The sequence below is a fragment of the Mesoplodon densirostris genome, chromosome 18 (assembly GCF_025265405.1).
Source record: "Mesoplodon densirostris isolate mMesDen1 chromosome 18, mMesDen1 primary haplotype, whole genome shotgun sequence".
NCBI classification, from domain to species: Eukaryota; Metazoa; Chordata; class Mammalia; order Artiodactyla; family Ziphiidae; genus Mesoplodon; species Mesoplodon densirostris.
The window spans coordinates 61510382-61527993 of NC_082678.1; the positions used below are offsets into that span (position 1 = coordinate 61510382).

Consider the following 17612-nt stretch of genomic DNA (forward strand, 5'->3'; position numbering starts at 1 on the left):
TTCCCCATTCCCAACATATCTGAGCCCCAAAGTTATCTGTGCTTTCACCAAAAGACATTCTAACATGACTTTCTTTTGACCTGGCATTTTGCTTCTCTTTTTTAGATTGACATTTTTGTTTTAAAATATTTTCTTAGTGGTTTCTTTTTCCCAGCTCAGAGGAAAACAGAGCTAGACTTGGGCTTTAGCAAATTAAAACAGGTTATTCTTCTCAGAGCAGAGTTAAATGTGTTCCCAGAGAGATGCCAATGCCACTTTATTTTTGGTTTCAGTTTTCTCAAGAGGACTTTTTAATAGTTCTTGGAGTAGGGATGGTAATCTCTGGAAACAAGATAAACTGGGATATATTTACCCTACCCCTACTCTCTTTTTTTTTTTCTTTTACACTTGAGGTAACTAAATTGGAAGTTGGACATCATGAGTCCTATAGTTTTACTTGGGATTTCCTGTTGTTGACACTAAAGTTTTCTTTTTTGTTGGAACCAGCAATACTTAAGCCAAACCTAATGACGTGTTCTCGAAGTACATTTGAAATGCTTTTTGCCAGGGCAGTAACTCTTTCCTTCTCTGGGTTGATGAAAGAGTGTAACAATGCTATTCCCAGTTTCTAAAGCCACACGTATTTAGTTAGAATAAGGTTTGGCTGTATGTGGTAGAAAACCCAAACCACCAGTGGCTTAAAATGGAACTTTCTCTCTCCCATGCAAAGGGGACGGAAGTGGAGGGAGTGGAATGGTGGGTGCATTCCTCAAAGTTCTCAGTGACTCTGGCCTCTTCCAGCTTGTCTCCCACATGACTAGGCTTTTGTCCTTATGCTCATTATCCCAAATGATAGCATCCATATTACCAGCCAGTAAAGTAAAAAAAGAAGAGGAAAAAAAAAAAGTCAAAAAGCACCCATTGGGGAAGGTTTGCATCCACTGCCAAGACAACACTTCTGCTTATATCTCACTGACCAGAACTTAATCACATGATCACACTTAGCTACAAGGGAGGCTGGGAAATGTAGTCTTTTTTTCTGGATGGCTGTGTGCCCACTTAAAAATTATATTTGTAGGAGAATTCCCTGGTGGTTGGGCAACTAAAATCCCACACACAAACCGTGCAGCGTGGCCAGAAAAAAAAAAGCAAACCCCAAATTATATTTCTATGACATACACTCTAGGTCTTATGTTCTTAAAATTAATGTTTCTATCAATTTTACCTTAAGAATTTTGAATCACCTTTTGAGATTACAATATAAAATGGTGTAAAATCAGTATTAGAAATGCTCCATTCTATAATATTCATATTCTTTTACCAGTAATTTTGCTACAATTTAATTAACTCAAAATTCAGAAAAAGTTTTAAACAAAAAAATACTCATTACATAGTTATATATAATCAGACACAATAAAAGGGATCAGAATGCCAAAATATGGGAGATTGATCAAATAAACCATGCTATACATCCTTAATGAAATATGCATCTATTAAAAATTATGTTTACAGGGACTTCCCTGGCAGTCCGGTGGTTAGGACTCAGTGCTTTCACTGCTGGGGTCCAGGTTTGATCCCTGGTCAGGAAACTAAGATCCCACAAGCCATGTGGCACAGTCAGAAAAAAAAAAATTATGTTTACAAAGAGTCCATGGTAACTTAGAAAACTGCTTACCCTGTTAAATAAAATTATAGGGATATAAACTTGCAGTACAGTTACAATTAACCTATATATAGAAGGAAAAACAAGTAAACAAAACAAAAAAATCAAACATTAAAATCCAAACCCCAATGGCTTTTTGGCTAATAAGAATTTTAATGACTATTTTTCCTACATTTCTTTATTTTCCAAGTTTTCTTACTATTATACTTATTATATTAGAAATAAAAATAAATCCTATTCTCTTGTCTCTTTAGATACCTACATTCAACCCACCTCATAGAGCTCAGTTTAATCCTTCTTCCTATACAAAAGCTTTTCCTGATTACCCTCTCTCTCTTTTTTAAAATGGAAAGTCAGCTTTTTTGACTTACCACCATCAAGGGGAATCCTCTGCTGGAGGAGTCTTGGGGTCTAAAGTGGGCTAGATCTCCCCTCTCCCTGTTCCTTGGCAGATACGATGCAGTCCTATGATCCGGGCACACTAATCAGATGACATGAAGCATGGGATATGCTTTAAAATAGTCCATTTCAGGGGATGGAAGGTAGACTAGCTGAAATAAGTTTGTTCATGAGTTGATTAACTGTTGAAAAGAGTGAGAGAAGCATAGTGGTTCATTATACCATTGTCTCTACTTTTGTATTTGTTTGAAATTTTCCATACTTAAAAAAAAAAGATACTTAGAATTTACTCCAGTTTCTGAAACTGGCTAACTATGCAACTTCAACAGTTCATTTAATTAGGGCAGTAACAACTGGGAACAAAGTCATTAGTAAATTTTAAGGCAGGAGGCAAATGTTATCACCGGCATCATTTAGGGCTGTTTCCATTCCAAGTGAAGGAAAATCTAATTCAAAATGGTTTAAGCAATTTATTGGATCCCATTCATGAAAAGTTAGAAAATACGACTCTCTTCAGCTTGTTAACCTAAAACAATAAACAGCGGTTATTTTATCAGCAAAATGGGTTTACTTGGGAGCAGCAAAAAATTGCAATTTGGGACATGCAATTACGGAAAACCACATTCAAGTCCCGGTAAAGCAAAGGAGAGGAAACTCTTTTATAGAGGAGAAGGGGAAGTTGGGCGGGGCTATTACAAACAAAATGTCCATTAGAGGAAAACTGGAAGTTTCCCAGTATAGTGGCTTTTCATTGGCTGAGTCGTGACAGGCTCTCATTGGCTGAGCTGTTGCCAAGCAAAGAGAATCTTTTTTCTTCCTTCTGGAGGTGATAAAGTATTGTCACTTCCTGCTGGAGATGCAAGGTACGCCTCTTCCGATTGGGATCTGAACTGTATGTGCATGAGATCTCCCCTTTCTGGCCTCCTGACTATTTTAGTAGGGTTTCCCTTTATTAATTTTCACAAGGTGTTGTTCGAGCCAGGGTTCAACCATGCCATTGCACTGGGACTCTCTATATCTCTCTGTCTCCTGGCTCTGCCTTCTGCCAAGTTAGCTTCACCCTTGGACTTCACAAGGTGCTTCCTCAGGTTCACATCTGATCTGGTTCAAGTCTAGCAAAAACAAGAGAGGAGCAGTTGCGGTTGCCACCCCCTCCCCCATGCATACACACACACACACACACACACAAAATATTACATTCATCTTTGTATCCCACCATCACCCAACACAGTCCCCGCACATGAAAGGGGTTCAACAAATGCTTCTAAATGCTTTTCCGAATGGAAAACTTTTTGCCAGTGTACAACTGCAGGGCCAACCAGGCAGACGTGGAAAAGGAATTTTGCGACACCATAGAGAGAAATTTCATTAGACCTGTCTGATGACTAATGTCTGATAATCCCATGGGGGATAATGCCATTTGCCAGGCTTCCCAAGAGATAAGCCTTTACAAACAAAAAAACCTTCCTCTTTCTGTGGAATGATTAACAATAACAGCAGCCAGTGCTGACTGAGGGCTTACTCCATGCCCTTCACATTTCATCATCACAATAGCCCTATTATTATCCTCTTTTTACAAATGAGGAAGTTGAGGCACAGAACAATTAAGTCAATTACTGCAGGTCATCTGGCTAGTAGTAACCTGAGCCAGGATTGAATTCTGGCGACAGAGCTGGTTCTTTTAATCCCTCTCCTTCTTGGTCTTGCCGATACTTCCAAGCACTCTTTCTCAAACACTCCCCCTTGCAAGTCAGCCTCCAGTACCTGGCCGTTAAGTGTTACAAGTTCTCACAGGATTCTTCCTAGGCCCTCCTCTCCTCTCACTGTCTAGATTCTATCCTTGTGCAATTGCATTAAGGCCCTTGGGTTCAGCTGCCATCAGTATCAGGACTGCATTTGCCTACATACAGTTGGCCTTCTGCACCCATGGATGTGGAACCCACGGATACAGAGGGCCAACTATGTCATTTTGTATAAGGGACTTGACCTTCCTTAGATTTTGGCATCCTTTTGGGGAAGGTTCTGGAACTGTTAGGGGAACCACTGACCAAAACCACCCCTCCTGGCCAGACAAGATCCTAACCACTTGCATGAGTTATCTTACAACAGGAGGTCCTGGTAAGGAACTAATGGAACTAATAAGCTACTGCCAACCGGAAGAATTTGGTAAAGGTCACAAGGAGAGAGGAGACTCCTGTCCATATGTCCTACCAACCTCTCAGAATCCTTCTTGCTGGAATCCATCTTGGCTGAGCAATGCACGGGCCACCAGGAAGGACCCTGAGTCAGAATGATTGACCGGAGACAACCTGGAAACTAACCCCATTACCCTAAAACCTAAGACTGTGAGTCACGTGGCAGAGCAGATCTCCCGGGTTCCCTGACCCTGATGCTCTCCACCCGGGCGCCCCTTCCCAACAAAGTCTCTTGCTTTGCCAGCATGTGTCCCCTTGGACAATTCATTTCTGAGTGTTAGACAAGAGCCCTGGGAGGGATCCCCTTTCCTGCAACAGAACTAATCCCCCATGGATACTGAGGGCCGACTGTCCAGCTAAAAGAGTGACTATACTAGCTTAACCAAACGGGGGCTTGTTTTTCTAGTAAGATTAAAAATACCATATATCTATATATGTGTATGTATAACTATACATGTATACGTATAGCTGATTCACTTTGTTATACAGCAGAAACTAACACACCATTGGAAAGCAATTAGACTCCAATAAAGATGTTAAAAAAAAATACATGGTTATAAAACAGAAACTAATAAAAAAAATAGAAAAAAAAATAAATAAAAATAAAAACTTAATTAGACCTAAAAAAAAAAAAAATACATGATCTGGGCTCTGCCATGTCATCAGCGTCCTAGGGACCCTTGACTGTTCCTCTCCACCATCCTCACATGTAGCTTTCACTCTCACGCTCTTTTTGCCTTAAGTAACAAGATAGATGCTCTGCCCCCAGCTTCAAGTTCATATTCCAGGCAGGTAGATGGGGGAAAGACAAAAATTTATGAAAGCCTCATCTATCACTTTGTATAAAGCTTCCTGGAACTCTTACCTGGCTACTTCTGTTTACCTCTTTGGTCAGAGCTGGCAAGTTCCAGCAGCCAGGAAGTCAGGGAAGGTATATTTAACTGGGCTCATGGTATCCTGAACAAATTTAAGACTCTGATAGAATGGAGGAAATTTATATATATACAATGAAATAGTATTCAGCCATGAGAAAGAAGGAAATTCAGCCATTTGCATCCAACAACATGGATGGAACTTGAGGGCATAATGCTAAGAGATAAGTCAGACAGAGAAAGACAAATACTATATGATATCACTTGTATGTGGAATCTAAAAAGCTGAACTAAAAACAGAGAATAGAGTGGTGGTTACCAGGGGCTGGGGGCATGGGGTCGGGTGGGTGGGGAACTGGGAGATGTTTAAGGGTGCAAACTTGCTACTAGTAAATAAAAAAGTTCTGGAGATCTAAATGTATAGCATAGTACTTATAGTCAACAATCCTCTATTATAAACTTCAAAATTGCTAAGAGACTAGATTTTAATTGTTCTCATCACAAAAAAGAGATGATAATTAGGTGATGTGATAGAGGGGTTAGCAAACACTATTGTAGTAATCATATTGCAACACAGAAATGTGTCAAACCAACACACTGTACACCTTAAACTTATACAATGTCATGTCAATTATATCTCAATTGGGAAAAAAAAGGAAGAGAAATGATATTGGGAAGACAATCAACACACCATTTATACACCATTGACCTCAGATTTATAATTCTATCTCAGATCCCTGCACAAATTGAAGTTGAGTTGAGTTTATGCTGGACTCTCTTTCCTTTTGCAATAGTATTACTGAATAAAGTCTAGCCTCACCACTTTAGCTAGTGTTCAGCTTTGTTTATCTTTGATACCATGTGTTGTTCAGGCACACATTCTCTGCCCTTTTCTTGCAGGATCTTTTTGATCTTCAAATGTCCTTTTTTCTTCTATTGCAAAATCAAAAGCTATAGTTTCCCCACGTTTCTTAAGTAGGCTTCAGGAGCTTAGGTTGGAAAGTCAAAAGTTAACTGTTCCTTTCTGTTTGCATTCCTGTTTTAACAACTCCAATTCTTCCCAAGGCATTTAAGATGTCTCTGGATGATTAGGTGAAGGATCACATACTCAGTAGAATAGAGAAGAAAGCCACAAAGATTAATAATTTCAAAATATTATCTTGCTGTAGATACAGAATGCTTGTGTCAATAAATATAAAGAGAAGCCAACAATAGATGAATGACATAAACCATTATATATCAATTTCATGGAATTACGAGTCAATAAATTTCATAATTTCAAAAATTACATAAATAACTGGAAAGTTTGTTGTTGTTTTACTTACTATTACTGGTTTATCATTATTTATTTATTTGGCTGCATTGGGTCTTAGTTGTGGCACATAGGATCTTCATTGTGGCAGGTGGGATCTTTCATTTTTTGTGCATGGGCTCTCGTTGTGGTGCGCCGGCTTCTCTAGTTGTGGCACATGGGCTCCAGAGTGAGCGGGCTCAGTAGTTGCGGTGCATGGGCTTAGTTGCCCTGCAGCATGTGGGATCTTAGTTCCCCAACCAGGGATCAAACCCAACCCACATCCCCTGCATTGGAAGGCAGATTCTTAACCACTGTGCCACCAGGGAAGCCCCCTCATTGGAGTTTTGATTTGCATTTCTCTAATGATTAGTGATGCTGAGCATCTTTTCATGTGCCTCTTGGCCATCTGTATGTCTTCCTTGGTGAAATGTCTATTTAGGTCTTTCACCCATTTTTTAACTGGATTGCTTGTTTTTTTGATATTGAGCTCCATGAGCTGTTTGTATATTTTGGAGATTAATCCTTTGTCTGTTGTTTCATTTGTAAATATTTTCTCCAATTCTGAGGGTTGTCTTTTTGTCTTGTTTATAGTTTCCTTTGCTGTGCAAAAGCTTTTAAGTTTAATTAAATCCCATTTGTTTATTTTTGTTTTTATTTCTGTTACTCTAGGAGGTGGGTCAAAAAAGATCTTACTGTGGCTTATGTCAAAGAGTATTTTTCCTATGTTTTCCTCTAAGAATTTTATAGGGTCTGGTCTTATTTAAGTCTTTAATCCATTTGGAGTTTATTTTTGTGTATGGTGTTAGACAGTGTTCTAATTTCATTCTTTTACATGTAGCTGTCCAGTTGTCCAGCTGTCCAGCACCACTTGTTGAAGAGGCTGTCTTTTCTCCATTGTATGCTCTTGCCTCCTTTGTCATAAATTAGGTGCCTGTATGTGTGTGGGTTTATCTCTGGGCATTCTATCTTGTACCATTGATCTATATTTCTGTTTTTGTGCCATTACCAAACTGTCTTCATTACTGTAGCTTTGTGGTATAGCTTGAAGCCTGATTCCTCCAACTCAGTTTTTCTTTCTCCAGATTGCTTTGGCTATTTGGGGTCTTTTGTGTTTCCATATAAATTGTAAAATTTTTTGTCCTAATTCTGTGAAGAATGACATTGGTAGTTTGATAGGGATTGCACTGAATCTGCAGATTGCTTTGGGTAGTAGAGTCATTTTCACAATATTGATTCTTCCAATCTAAGAACATGGTATATTTTTCCATCTGTTTATGTCATCTTTGATTTCTTTCATCAGTGTTTTATAGTTTTGAGTACAAGTCTTTCGCCTCCTCAGGCAGGGTTATTTCTAGGTATTTTATTCTTTTCGTTGCAATGGTAAATGGAAGTGTTTCCTTAATTTCTCTTTCTGATTTTTCACTGTTGGTGTATAGGAATGCCAGAGATTTCTGTGCATTAATTTTGTATCCTGCAACCTTAACAAATTCACTGAATAGTTCTAGTAGTTTTCTGGTGACATCTTTAGGATTTTCTGTGTACAGTATCATGTCATTGGCAAACAGTGACAGTTTTACTTCTTCTTTTCCAATTTGTATTCCTTTTATTGGTTTTTCTTCTCTGATTCCTGTGGTGAGGACTTCCAAAACTATGTTGAATAAGAGTGGCGAGACTGGACATCCTTGTCTTGCTCCTGATCTTAGTGGAAATGCTTTCAGTTTTTCACCATTGAGTATGATGCTTGCTATGGGTTTGTCACGTATGGCCTTTATTATGTTGAGGTAGGTTCCCTGTATGCCCATATTCTGGAGAGTTTTCATCATAAACCCGTGTTGAATTTTGCCAAAAGCTTTTTCTGCATCTATTGAGAAGATCATATGGTTTTTATTTCTTAATTTGCTAATGTAGTGTATCACACTGATTGATTTGCGTATATTGAAGAATCCTTGCATCCCTGGGATAAATACCACTTGATCATGGTGTATGATCCTTTTAATGTGTTGTTGGATTCTGTTTGCTAATATTTTGTTCAGGATTTTTACATCTATGTTCATCAGTGATATTGGTCTGTAATTTTCTTTTTTTGTAGTATCTTTGGCTGGTTTTGGTTTCAGGGTGATGGTGGCCTCATAGAATGTGTTTGGGAGTGTTCATTCCTCTGCAATTTTTTGGAGGAGTTTGAGAAGGATAGGTGTTAGCTCTTCTCTAAATGTTTGATAGAATTCTCCTGTGAAGCCATCTGGTCCTGGACTTTTGTTTGTTGGAAGATTTTAAATTATGGTTTCAATTTCAGTGCTTGTGATAGGTCTGTTTATATTTTCTAATTCTCCCTGGTTCAGTCTTGGAAAATTGTACCTTTCCAAGAATTTGTCGATTTCTTCGTGGTTGTCCATTTTATTGGCATATAGTTGTTTGTAGTAGTCTCTTATCATCCATTTTATTTCTGCAGAGTCAGTTGTGATTTCTCCTTTTTCATTTCTAATTTTATTGATTTGTGTCCTCTCCCTTTTTTTCTTGATGAGTCTGGCTAAGGGTTTATCAATTTTGTTTATCTTCCCAAGGACCCAGCTTTTGGTTTTATTGATCTTTGCTATTGTTTTCTTCATCTACTTCATTTATTTCTGCTCTGATCTTTATGATTTCTTTACTTGTACTGACTTTGGGTTTTCTTTGTTCTTCATTCTCTAGTTGTTTAAAGTGTAGGGTTAGATTGCTTTATTTGAGATTTTTCTTGTTTCTTGAGGTGAGACTGTATTGCTATAAACTTCCCTCTTAGAACTGTTTTTGCTCCACCCCACAGATTTTGGCTTCTCATGTTCTCATTGTCATTTATTTCAATGTATTTTTAAATTTCTTCTTTGATTTCTTCCATGATCTCTTGGTTATTTAGTAGTGCACTGTTTAGCCTCCATGTATTTGTTTTTTACATTTTTTTTCCTGTAATTGATTTCCAATCTCATAGCATTGTGGTCAGAGAAGATGTTTGATGCTATTTCAATTTTCTTAAATTTTCCAAGGCTTGCTTTGTGACCCAAGATATGATCTATCCTGGAGAATGTTCTCTGTGCACTTGAGAAAGTGTACTCGGCCACTTTTCGGTGGAATGTTCTAAATATCAATTAGATCTATCTGGTCTATTGTGTCATTTAAAGCTTGTGTTTCCTTATTTATTTTCTGTTTGGAAGATCTGTCCATTGGTGTAAGTGGGGTGTTAAAGTCCCCTACTATTATTGTGTTACTGTTGATTTCTCTTTTCATGGTTTTTAGCATTTGACATATGTATTGAGGTGCTCCTATGTTGGGTGCATAAACGTTTATAATTATTATATCTTCTTCTTGGATTGATCTTTTGATCATTATGTAGTGTCCCTCCTTACCTCTTGTAACAGTCTTTACTTTAAAGTCTATTTTATCTGCTATGAGTATTACTACTCCATCTTTCTTTTGATTTCCATTTGCATGGAATATATTTTTCCATCCCTTCACTTTCAGTCTGTATGTGTCCCTAGAACTGAAGTGAGCCTCCTGTAGGCAGCATATATATGGGTCTTGTTTTTGTATCAATTCAGCCAGTCTGTGTGTTTTGGTTGGGGCATTTAATCCATATACATTCAAGGTTATTATCAATATGTATGTTCCTATTACCATTTTCTTAATTGTTTTGGGTTTGTTTTTGTAGGTCTTTTTCTTCTCTTGTGTTTCCCACTTAGAGAAGTTTCTTTAGCATTTGTTGTAAAGCTGGTTTGGTGGTGCTGAATTGCTTGTCTGAAAAGCTTTTGACTTCTCCATCGAATCTGAATGAGATCCTTGCTGGGTAGAGTAATCTTGGTTGTAGGTGTTTTTCTTTCATCACTTTAAGTATATCCTGCCACTCCTTTCTGGCCTGCAGAGTTTCTGCTGAAAAATCAGCTGATAACCATATGGGGATTCCTTTGTACGTTATTTTTTGCTTTTCCCTTGCTGCTTTTAATATTTTTTCTTTGAATTTAATTTTTGTTAGTTTGATTAATATGTGTCTTGGTGTGTTTCTCCTAGGGTTTATCCGTATGGGATTCTCTGTGCTTCCTGGACTTGGGTGCCTATTTCCTTTCCCATGTTAGAGAAATTTTCCACTATAGTCTCTTCAAATATTTTCTCAGACCCTTGTTTCTCTCTTCTTCTTCTGGGACCCCTATAATTTGAATGTTGGTGTGTTTAGTGCCGTTCCAGAGGTCTCTGAGATTGCCTTCAATTCTTTTTTATTTAATAAATTTGTTTATTTTATTTATTTATTTTTGGCTGCGTTGGGTCTTCATTGCTGCGCGTGGGCTTTCTCTAGTTGCAGCGAGCGGGGGCTACTCTTTGTTGCAGTGCATGGGCTTCTCATTGCGGTGGCTTCTCTTGTTGCAGAGCACGGGCTCTAGAGCACAGGCTCAGTAGCTGTGGCTCACAGGCTTAGTTACTCCTCAGCATGTGGGATCTACTTGGTCAGGGCTCGAACCTGTGTTCCCTGCATTGGCTGGTGGATTCTTAACCACTGTGCCACCAGGGAAGCCCCCTGTCTTCAATTCTTGTCATTCTTTTTTCTTTATTCTGCTCCTTGGCAGTTATTTCCACCATTTTGTCTTCCAACTCACTTATTCATTTTTCTGCCTCAGTTATTCTGTTATTGATTCCTTCTCATGTATTTTTCATTTCAGTTATTGTGTTGTTCATGTCTGTTTGTTTGCTCTTTACTTCTTCTAGATCTTTGTTAAGCATTTCTTGTATTTTCTCAATCCATGTCTCCATTCTATTTCTTAGATTCTGGATCATGTTCACTATCATTACTCTGAATTCTTTTTCAGGTAGGTTGCCTATTTCCTCTTCATTTATTTGGTCTTGTAGGTTTTTACCTTGCTCCTTTATGTGTGACATTGTTTTGTCATCTTTTTATTTTATTTTATTTTTTTTGATGGGTGGGATTGTGTTCCTGTCTTACTGGTTGTTTGGCCTGAGGCTTCCAACACTGGGGTTTTTTAGGCTATTGTGTAGAGCTGGGTCTTGGTGCTGAGATGAGGAACTCCATGAGATCTCACTCCTATGAATATTCCCTGGGGGCTGAGGTTCTCTGTTAGTTCAGTGGTTGGGACTCAGAGCTCCCACCGCAAGAGCTTTGGCCCAACCCTGGGCTCGTGAACCAAGATCCTTCAAGCTGCCTGGGGCAGCAAGAAAAGAAAAGTAAAAAATAAAATTAGACTAGTAAACTAACAGATATGTTAGGAAGAATATAAAAATAAAAATATAGATGAATCAACAACTGGAAGGTACATGAGTACCACAATAGTAAAAAAGAGGAGAAGGGAAAAGGAAAAAAAAGGGTGGGGAAAGGCCTTGGCTGTGGAGGGCAGGGACTAAACAAGGGAAAGGTTTGGGTGGTGGGTGGGCCCAATGTTCAGGACCCACAGAGTCAGAAAACGCCCTGGGAGCTGTGGGGTGTGGGGCTTAGGTTCAAGAAACAGAAGGGGCCCAGGCGTACCACCCATTCCTGGTCTCAGAGGGCAGGGGACCTCACCTGGGAGCCCAGCAGGCTTCCTGGGCTCAAGTGGGCAGGGCAAACGCCCTCCTCTCCTCTCCTGCTCCTCCGGTCTGGAAGGGCCCCTCTCACCTGCCTCTCCTGATCTCCCCGGCTTCCCCCCTATGCCCTCAAAGACCCACACGGGCTGGAGGGGGCTTTGGAGGGCAGGGGATCAGCCTGGGAGCTCAGCAGCCTCCCTGTTCCCGAGTGGGCATGGCAATTGCCCTCTGCTCCTCTCCTGCTACTCTCACCTGCCTCTCCTGTTCTCTCCTCGGCTTCCTTCCTATGCCCCCAAGGACCCACACGACCTGGAGGGGGGTTTGGAGGGCGCTTTGGAGGGCAGGGGATCAGCCTGGGAGCTCAGCAGCCTCTCCAGGCCCAAGTGAGCAGGGCAATCACCCTCCACTGCTCTCCTGCTCCTCCTGGTTGGCTCCTCCCACCTGCCTCTCCTGATCTCCCCAGCCTCCCGCCTATGCCCCCAGGACCTACGTGGCCTGGATGGCGCTTTGGAGTGGGGGTACTGGCCTGGGAGCTCAGCAGGCTCCCCGGTCCGAGTGGGCCAGGCGATCGCCCTCCGCTCCTCTCCTGCTCTTCCTGGAGAGTCCCTCCCGCCTGCCCCTCCTGATCTCCCCACCCTCAGTGGCGCCAATCCTGTCTGGCCTCCACTGCTCCTCCCCGCTTAGTCCCCCTACATCCTACCGGTTCACTTTGGCATTCCTCCCATCTCCTTGGGCATCAGAGTCCCCCACCAGCAGCCAGCAGGCGCCCTAGTTGTGGGGAGATGCTAACTCTGCATCTTCCCACACCGCCATCTTGACTCCCTCTATTTTATATATAGTAGTGTGTATATGTTAATCTCAAACTCCTAATTTCTCCCTCCCCCCAACCTTTCCCCTTTGGTAACCATAAGTTTGTTTTTGAAGTCTGTGAGTCTGTTTCTGTTTTGTAAATAAGTTTATTTATGTCATCTTTTTCGATTCCACATATAAGTGATATCATATGATATTTGTCTTTCTGTCTGACTTCACTTAGTATGATAATCTCTAGGTCCACCCATGTTGCTGCAAATGGTGTTATTTCATTTTTTTTATGGCCGAGTAACATTCCATTGTATATACATATCCCATCTTCTTTATCCATTTCTCTGTCGATGGACATTTAGGTTGCTTCTATGTCTTGTCTACTGTAAATAGTGCTCCAGTGAACACTGGGGTGCATATATCTTTTCAAATTATGGTTTTCTCCAGATATATGCCCAGGAGTGGGATTGCTAGATCATGTGGTAGTTCTATTTTTAGTTTTGTTTTTTTTTAAACATCTTTATCAGAGTATAATTGCTTTACAATGGTGTGTTAGTTTCTATTGTATAACAAAGTGAATCAGCTATATGTATACATATATCTCCATATCTCCTCCCTCTTGCGTCTCCCTCCCACCCTCCCAGCTGGTCACAAAGCACCAAGCTGATCACCCTGTGCTATGTGGCTGCTTCCCACTAATTATCTATTTTACATTTGGTAGTGTATATATGTCCGTGCCACTCTCTCACTTTGTCCCAGCTTACCCTTCGCCCTCCCCATGTCCTCAAGTCTATTCTCTACGTCTGCGTCTTTATTCTATTTTCAGTTTTTTTAAGGAACCTCCATACTGTTCTCAATAGTGGTTGTACCAATTTACATTCCCACCAACAATGTAGGAAGGTTCCCTTTTCTCCACACCCTCTGCAGCATTTATTGTTGCAGAGTTTTTAATGATGGCCATTCTGACCACTGTGAGGTGATACCTCATTCAGAAGGGCTTTCGTATTGGCATACTCAGCCTACAACCTGCTCGATTACCTATCCTACAGCATAGATAGACCTCCATAAAGTGTAACTAACCTTGCAACAGATGGCCCTAAGTCAGGGGCACAGTTCCTCGTGAGAAATACAATTCTTGTTCTTGCTATCATTGAAGACGTTGCTCCCAAGACTTCTGCAACAGTGAACTACATCTGCCAACAAAGTTGGAAAAAGAACAGCACAAATGAAAAGGTCAAGTTTCGGAAACGAGAAAATGTGGCAAATTTTCATGCAGAGATATGGCAAAAAGTGGGTATCACTGAATGTTGAAATCCCAGTCAGAGCCAATAAGGAAGGTAAGCACCTAGAACAAAGCAAACTCAAGTGCACTCAGGGACTGCACAATTTGGAGGAAGTCCATTGTGTTCACTCCTCATTCCCACTCTGGAGTGCCAGTCAGCCAAACAACTAGCGAACCCTGAAGGCCTACCCTGTACCAGGGCCCCAGGAAGTAATCACTAGAAGACTGAGGATCACAGAGTACAGGTAGAGGGCTATGAGACTGAGTAAGGGGGCTCCTAACTTCCCAGGGGAATCAGGGAAGGCTTATGAGAGGTCAGGTTTATGCTGAAACCTGAAAGATGAGTAAGAAGGTAGCTACGTGGGGAGGGGCAGGAGGTCTTTCAATAAGAAGGACACATGAAAAGTCCAGTGTTGGGTGCTGAAGAGTGGAGAGGGGAAAGGCTTCTTCCCTGTTTCTGGTTTTAAGTCTTCCTGAAGACTCAGATCTCTTGCCCCACTTTAATGCTCTGCAATGAGGAAGGCTGAGTTATCTGATAGGTATCTGTTTTGTGGCAGTCTCAGCCTATGGACAGTGATGCTACCTATCTGCTAGGAATGCCTGCGGGCACTCACCTGGGCCCCTGCTACTTGTGGTGAGCCTCCTCTTCCCCTACTGGAGCCAGTGTTGTGGCTGGATTAGCTCTTGTGGTTCTGATCATGATTGCAGGATGCACCTCACAGCAACCCTCAGGGAACTTTGAAAAAGCAAGGTTGATTACTCACAAGCCCTGGAGGGTACAGGCATGCCTGGGGCCTACATACTGAGGTCATGGCCAAAGAGAAAGAGAGTGCATACCTGGGTTCTGCCTTTACTGGGGTGCCTAGAGTTTCATGAGTTCACTCTTTATTGGTTAATTTAGAACACAGGATTGGGAATGAAGGAGCAGGAAGGGAAAAAGCAGGATCACTCGAGCGGTCAGTCCTCTAGGCCACCCAGGGCTTTCTAAAGGGGGAACTTCATAGGTGCAGTGGCCTGGCTCTTTATGTACTTGTGTAGCTGGCAATGTGTTTATTCAATCAAAAGTTTAACGTCAGGCACCTACATTACAATCAAATAAGTCAATTGTCAGGCACTTACACTACAATATCATCCAAAGTTTAGTGCAGGAAATAGAAAGCACTGTAGATATTTTGGGTAGGAAAGGATTTATCAGTATCAGTGCTTACTACTTCACTGGAAAGACTGGAAGGAGGGAAGAAATGGCTCGAGGATAGGGTTTCCAGGGCTAAGTCCAAGAACATGGAAGAACTCGTCCACTACTGTAGCTCCTACCACTGGAACACTGATTTAACACAGACCACCACAGTTGTAAGTCACGGACCAGGAGCCCTCAGACAAGAAGATGCCACCCCAAAAGATCCTTCATACACAGGAAGAATGGGTACTGGAACGTTGCTGCTGAAAAATCTCATGATTCTACAACCTGGCTTGTAAGAAAAAAAAAAAAAAGAAAACCAAAAGAGCCACCATCTAATTTCCACCTTATTTACAACACGAACCCTAGCTACAATGGCATCTGTGGGTATAGTTTTGGCTTTCTAACCTCTGCACTCCGGAAGGTGCCTATGAGGGTGGGCTGGCAGTTAAAAGCTAATTCATAGTGTTCACCACACTGGGGCACAGATGGTGGTCTACACTTCTTGACTGGGTAGAGCCAATGTAGCATGAGTGCTGGCTTGGGGGGGTTTGGCTTCCTTTTTCCCCCTCTACCAGGATGAGCAGGAGGCAGTGTTTGTACCTTTCCCTTGGATGGGCTGGTCCAAGGTCAAGACTGGGTATTTGGAATTAGCAAGTGCATTCTGATTCAAACACTAAGCTACGTCTTCCAATTTATTTTGGTTTTCTTATCTGCTGACTTTATTGTGTTGTTTTCCATTGTTTCAGAACTTGGGTAAGGAAGAGGATACAGTTTATAGGGCCCTCTCCAGGAACCCAACTTCTAATAGCACTGCAGTGAAAAGAGAAAGGGGTAGAGAGACACCAATGAGGCTGAAGACGGCCCTGATTCTATTAGGTCTTTGGGTCTGGTTAAGGATTTTGGACTTGAACCTAAGGCCATGGGGAAGCCCATTCTTCCACCTCAGGAGTGTGAGGTGCGAGGAGAGCCTGAAAGTCTACACATCACCATACTTTCTCCTCTGACCCCTCTCATGACAAGAAGAGTTCTGAGGTGAAGAAAGACAGAGGGAGGTATGAGAAAATGAGTGCTGGCCCACCTGGTAGACAGTCTCTCAATGGCTCTCAGCGATGTCTGCTTCCTGTATTCATGCCCTTGTGTGATTCCCTCCACTTGAACGGGGCAGGACATACTGACTTGCTTCTTAAGAATAGAATAGGCAAAGGTGATAAGATAGCTCACTGGGATTCGGCTATAAAGGACGGTGACCTGTACCTTGCTCACTTTCTCTCCCTGATTCTTCTCTCTCACTTTGCCACGTCATGCGCTGCCCTGCGTAGAGATTCACATGGCAAATAACTGAGAGAGGCCCTCAGTCCAACCTCCTGTGATGAGCTGAGTCTTGCCAACAATCTCATGAGCAAGCTTGAAAGCAGATCCTTCCCCAGTTGAGCCTTGAGATGACTGCAGCTCTGGCTAATACCTTGATGGCAGCCCCAGGAGAGACCCCAACTTGACCTACAGAAACGATCAGATAATAATGATCTAAGTCACTACATTTTTGGGTGTTTTATTATGCAGCAATAGGTAACTAATACTAATCCATCAAATAAGGAGTCCCTTGGTCTCTCTGGCTTTGCTTCTTACCAAAGTGGTTGGTCAAAACAAACAAACAAACAAAGAAAATCTAGGTGCCTCTGCCATTAGTGAATAAGGGCCCCAAGGATGGTTCCCAATACAGACAGTCCATGACTTACAATGGTTTGACTTACAATTTTTTGACTTTAGATGGTGCAAAAGCAATATGCATTCAGTAGAAACCATATATCAGATTTTGAATTGTGATCTTTCCCCGGGCAGCGATACCTGGTACAACACTCTCTTGTGAGGCTGGGCAGCAGCAGCCACAGCTCCCAGTCGGCCACATGATCATCAGACACTGACAACCATTCCTTCACTTTCAGTACAGTATTCAACAAATTACATGAGATATTCAACAGGTTATTATAAAATAGGCTTTGTGTTGGATGATCGTGCCCAACCGTAGGCTAATGGAAGTGTTCCGAGCACGTTTAAGGTAGGTTAGGCTAAGCTAGGTAAGCTAGGTAGGTTAGGTATACTAAATGCAGTTTTGACTTATTTTCAACTTACGATGGATTTATCAGGATGTAACCCCATCAAAGTCAAGGAAGCTCTGTTCTTATTGCTCAAGATCCCAGCATCCACCTCCCTTAGGCACCTGAACAACTAAACAGACCATATGGACCCACAACATCCAATCTTCCAGAATAAGAACTAAGGGGACAATCTAAAAATTAACCAAAAGAACAGGATGGGGAATGAGATTATTCTATAACTACCCTCATTCAAAGATAAGTATACATAAACAAGCAAACACAATAAACATGGAAAAACACACACACAACCAACCTC

The 17612-nt window shown here is 41.3% G+C and overlaps 1 long non-coding RNA gene across 2 annotated transcripts; it reads right to left on the bottom strand.

The window, feature by feature from the left end:
• Window positions 1-2510: 2510 nt before the first annotated feature.
• LOC132478858 (uncharacterized) lies at window positions 2511-16692 on the bottom strand. 2 transcript variants are annotated; one of them, XR_009530421.1, is made up of 3 exons: window positions 16279-16692; window positions 13819-13931; window positions 2511-3153 (listed from the first exon to the last, which is right to left on the bottom strand). It is a non-coding gene; the product is annotated as an uncharacterized LOC132478858 (long non-coding RNA). The 2 variants fall into 2 exon arrangements; XR_009530420.1 differs by lacking the exon at window positions 16279-16692 and adding an exon at window positions 14635-14716.
• Window positions 16693-17612: the final 920 nt, after the last annotated feature.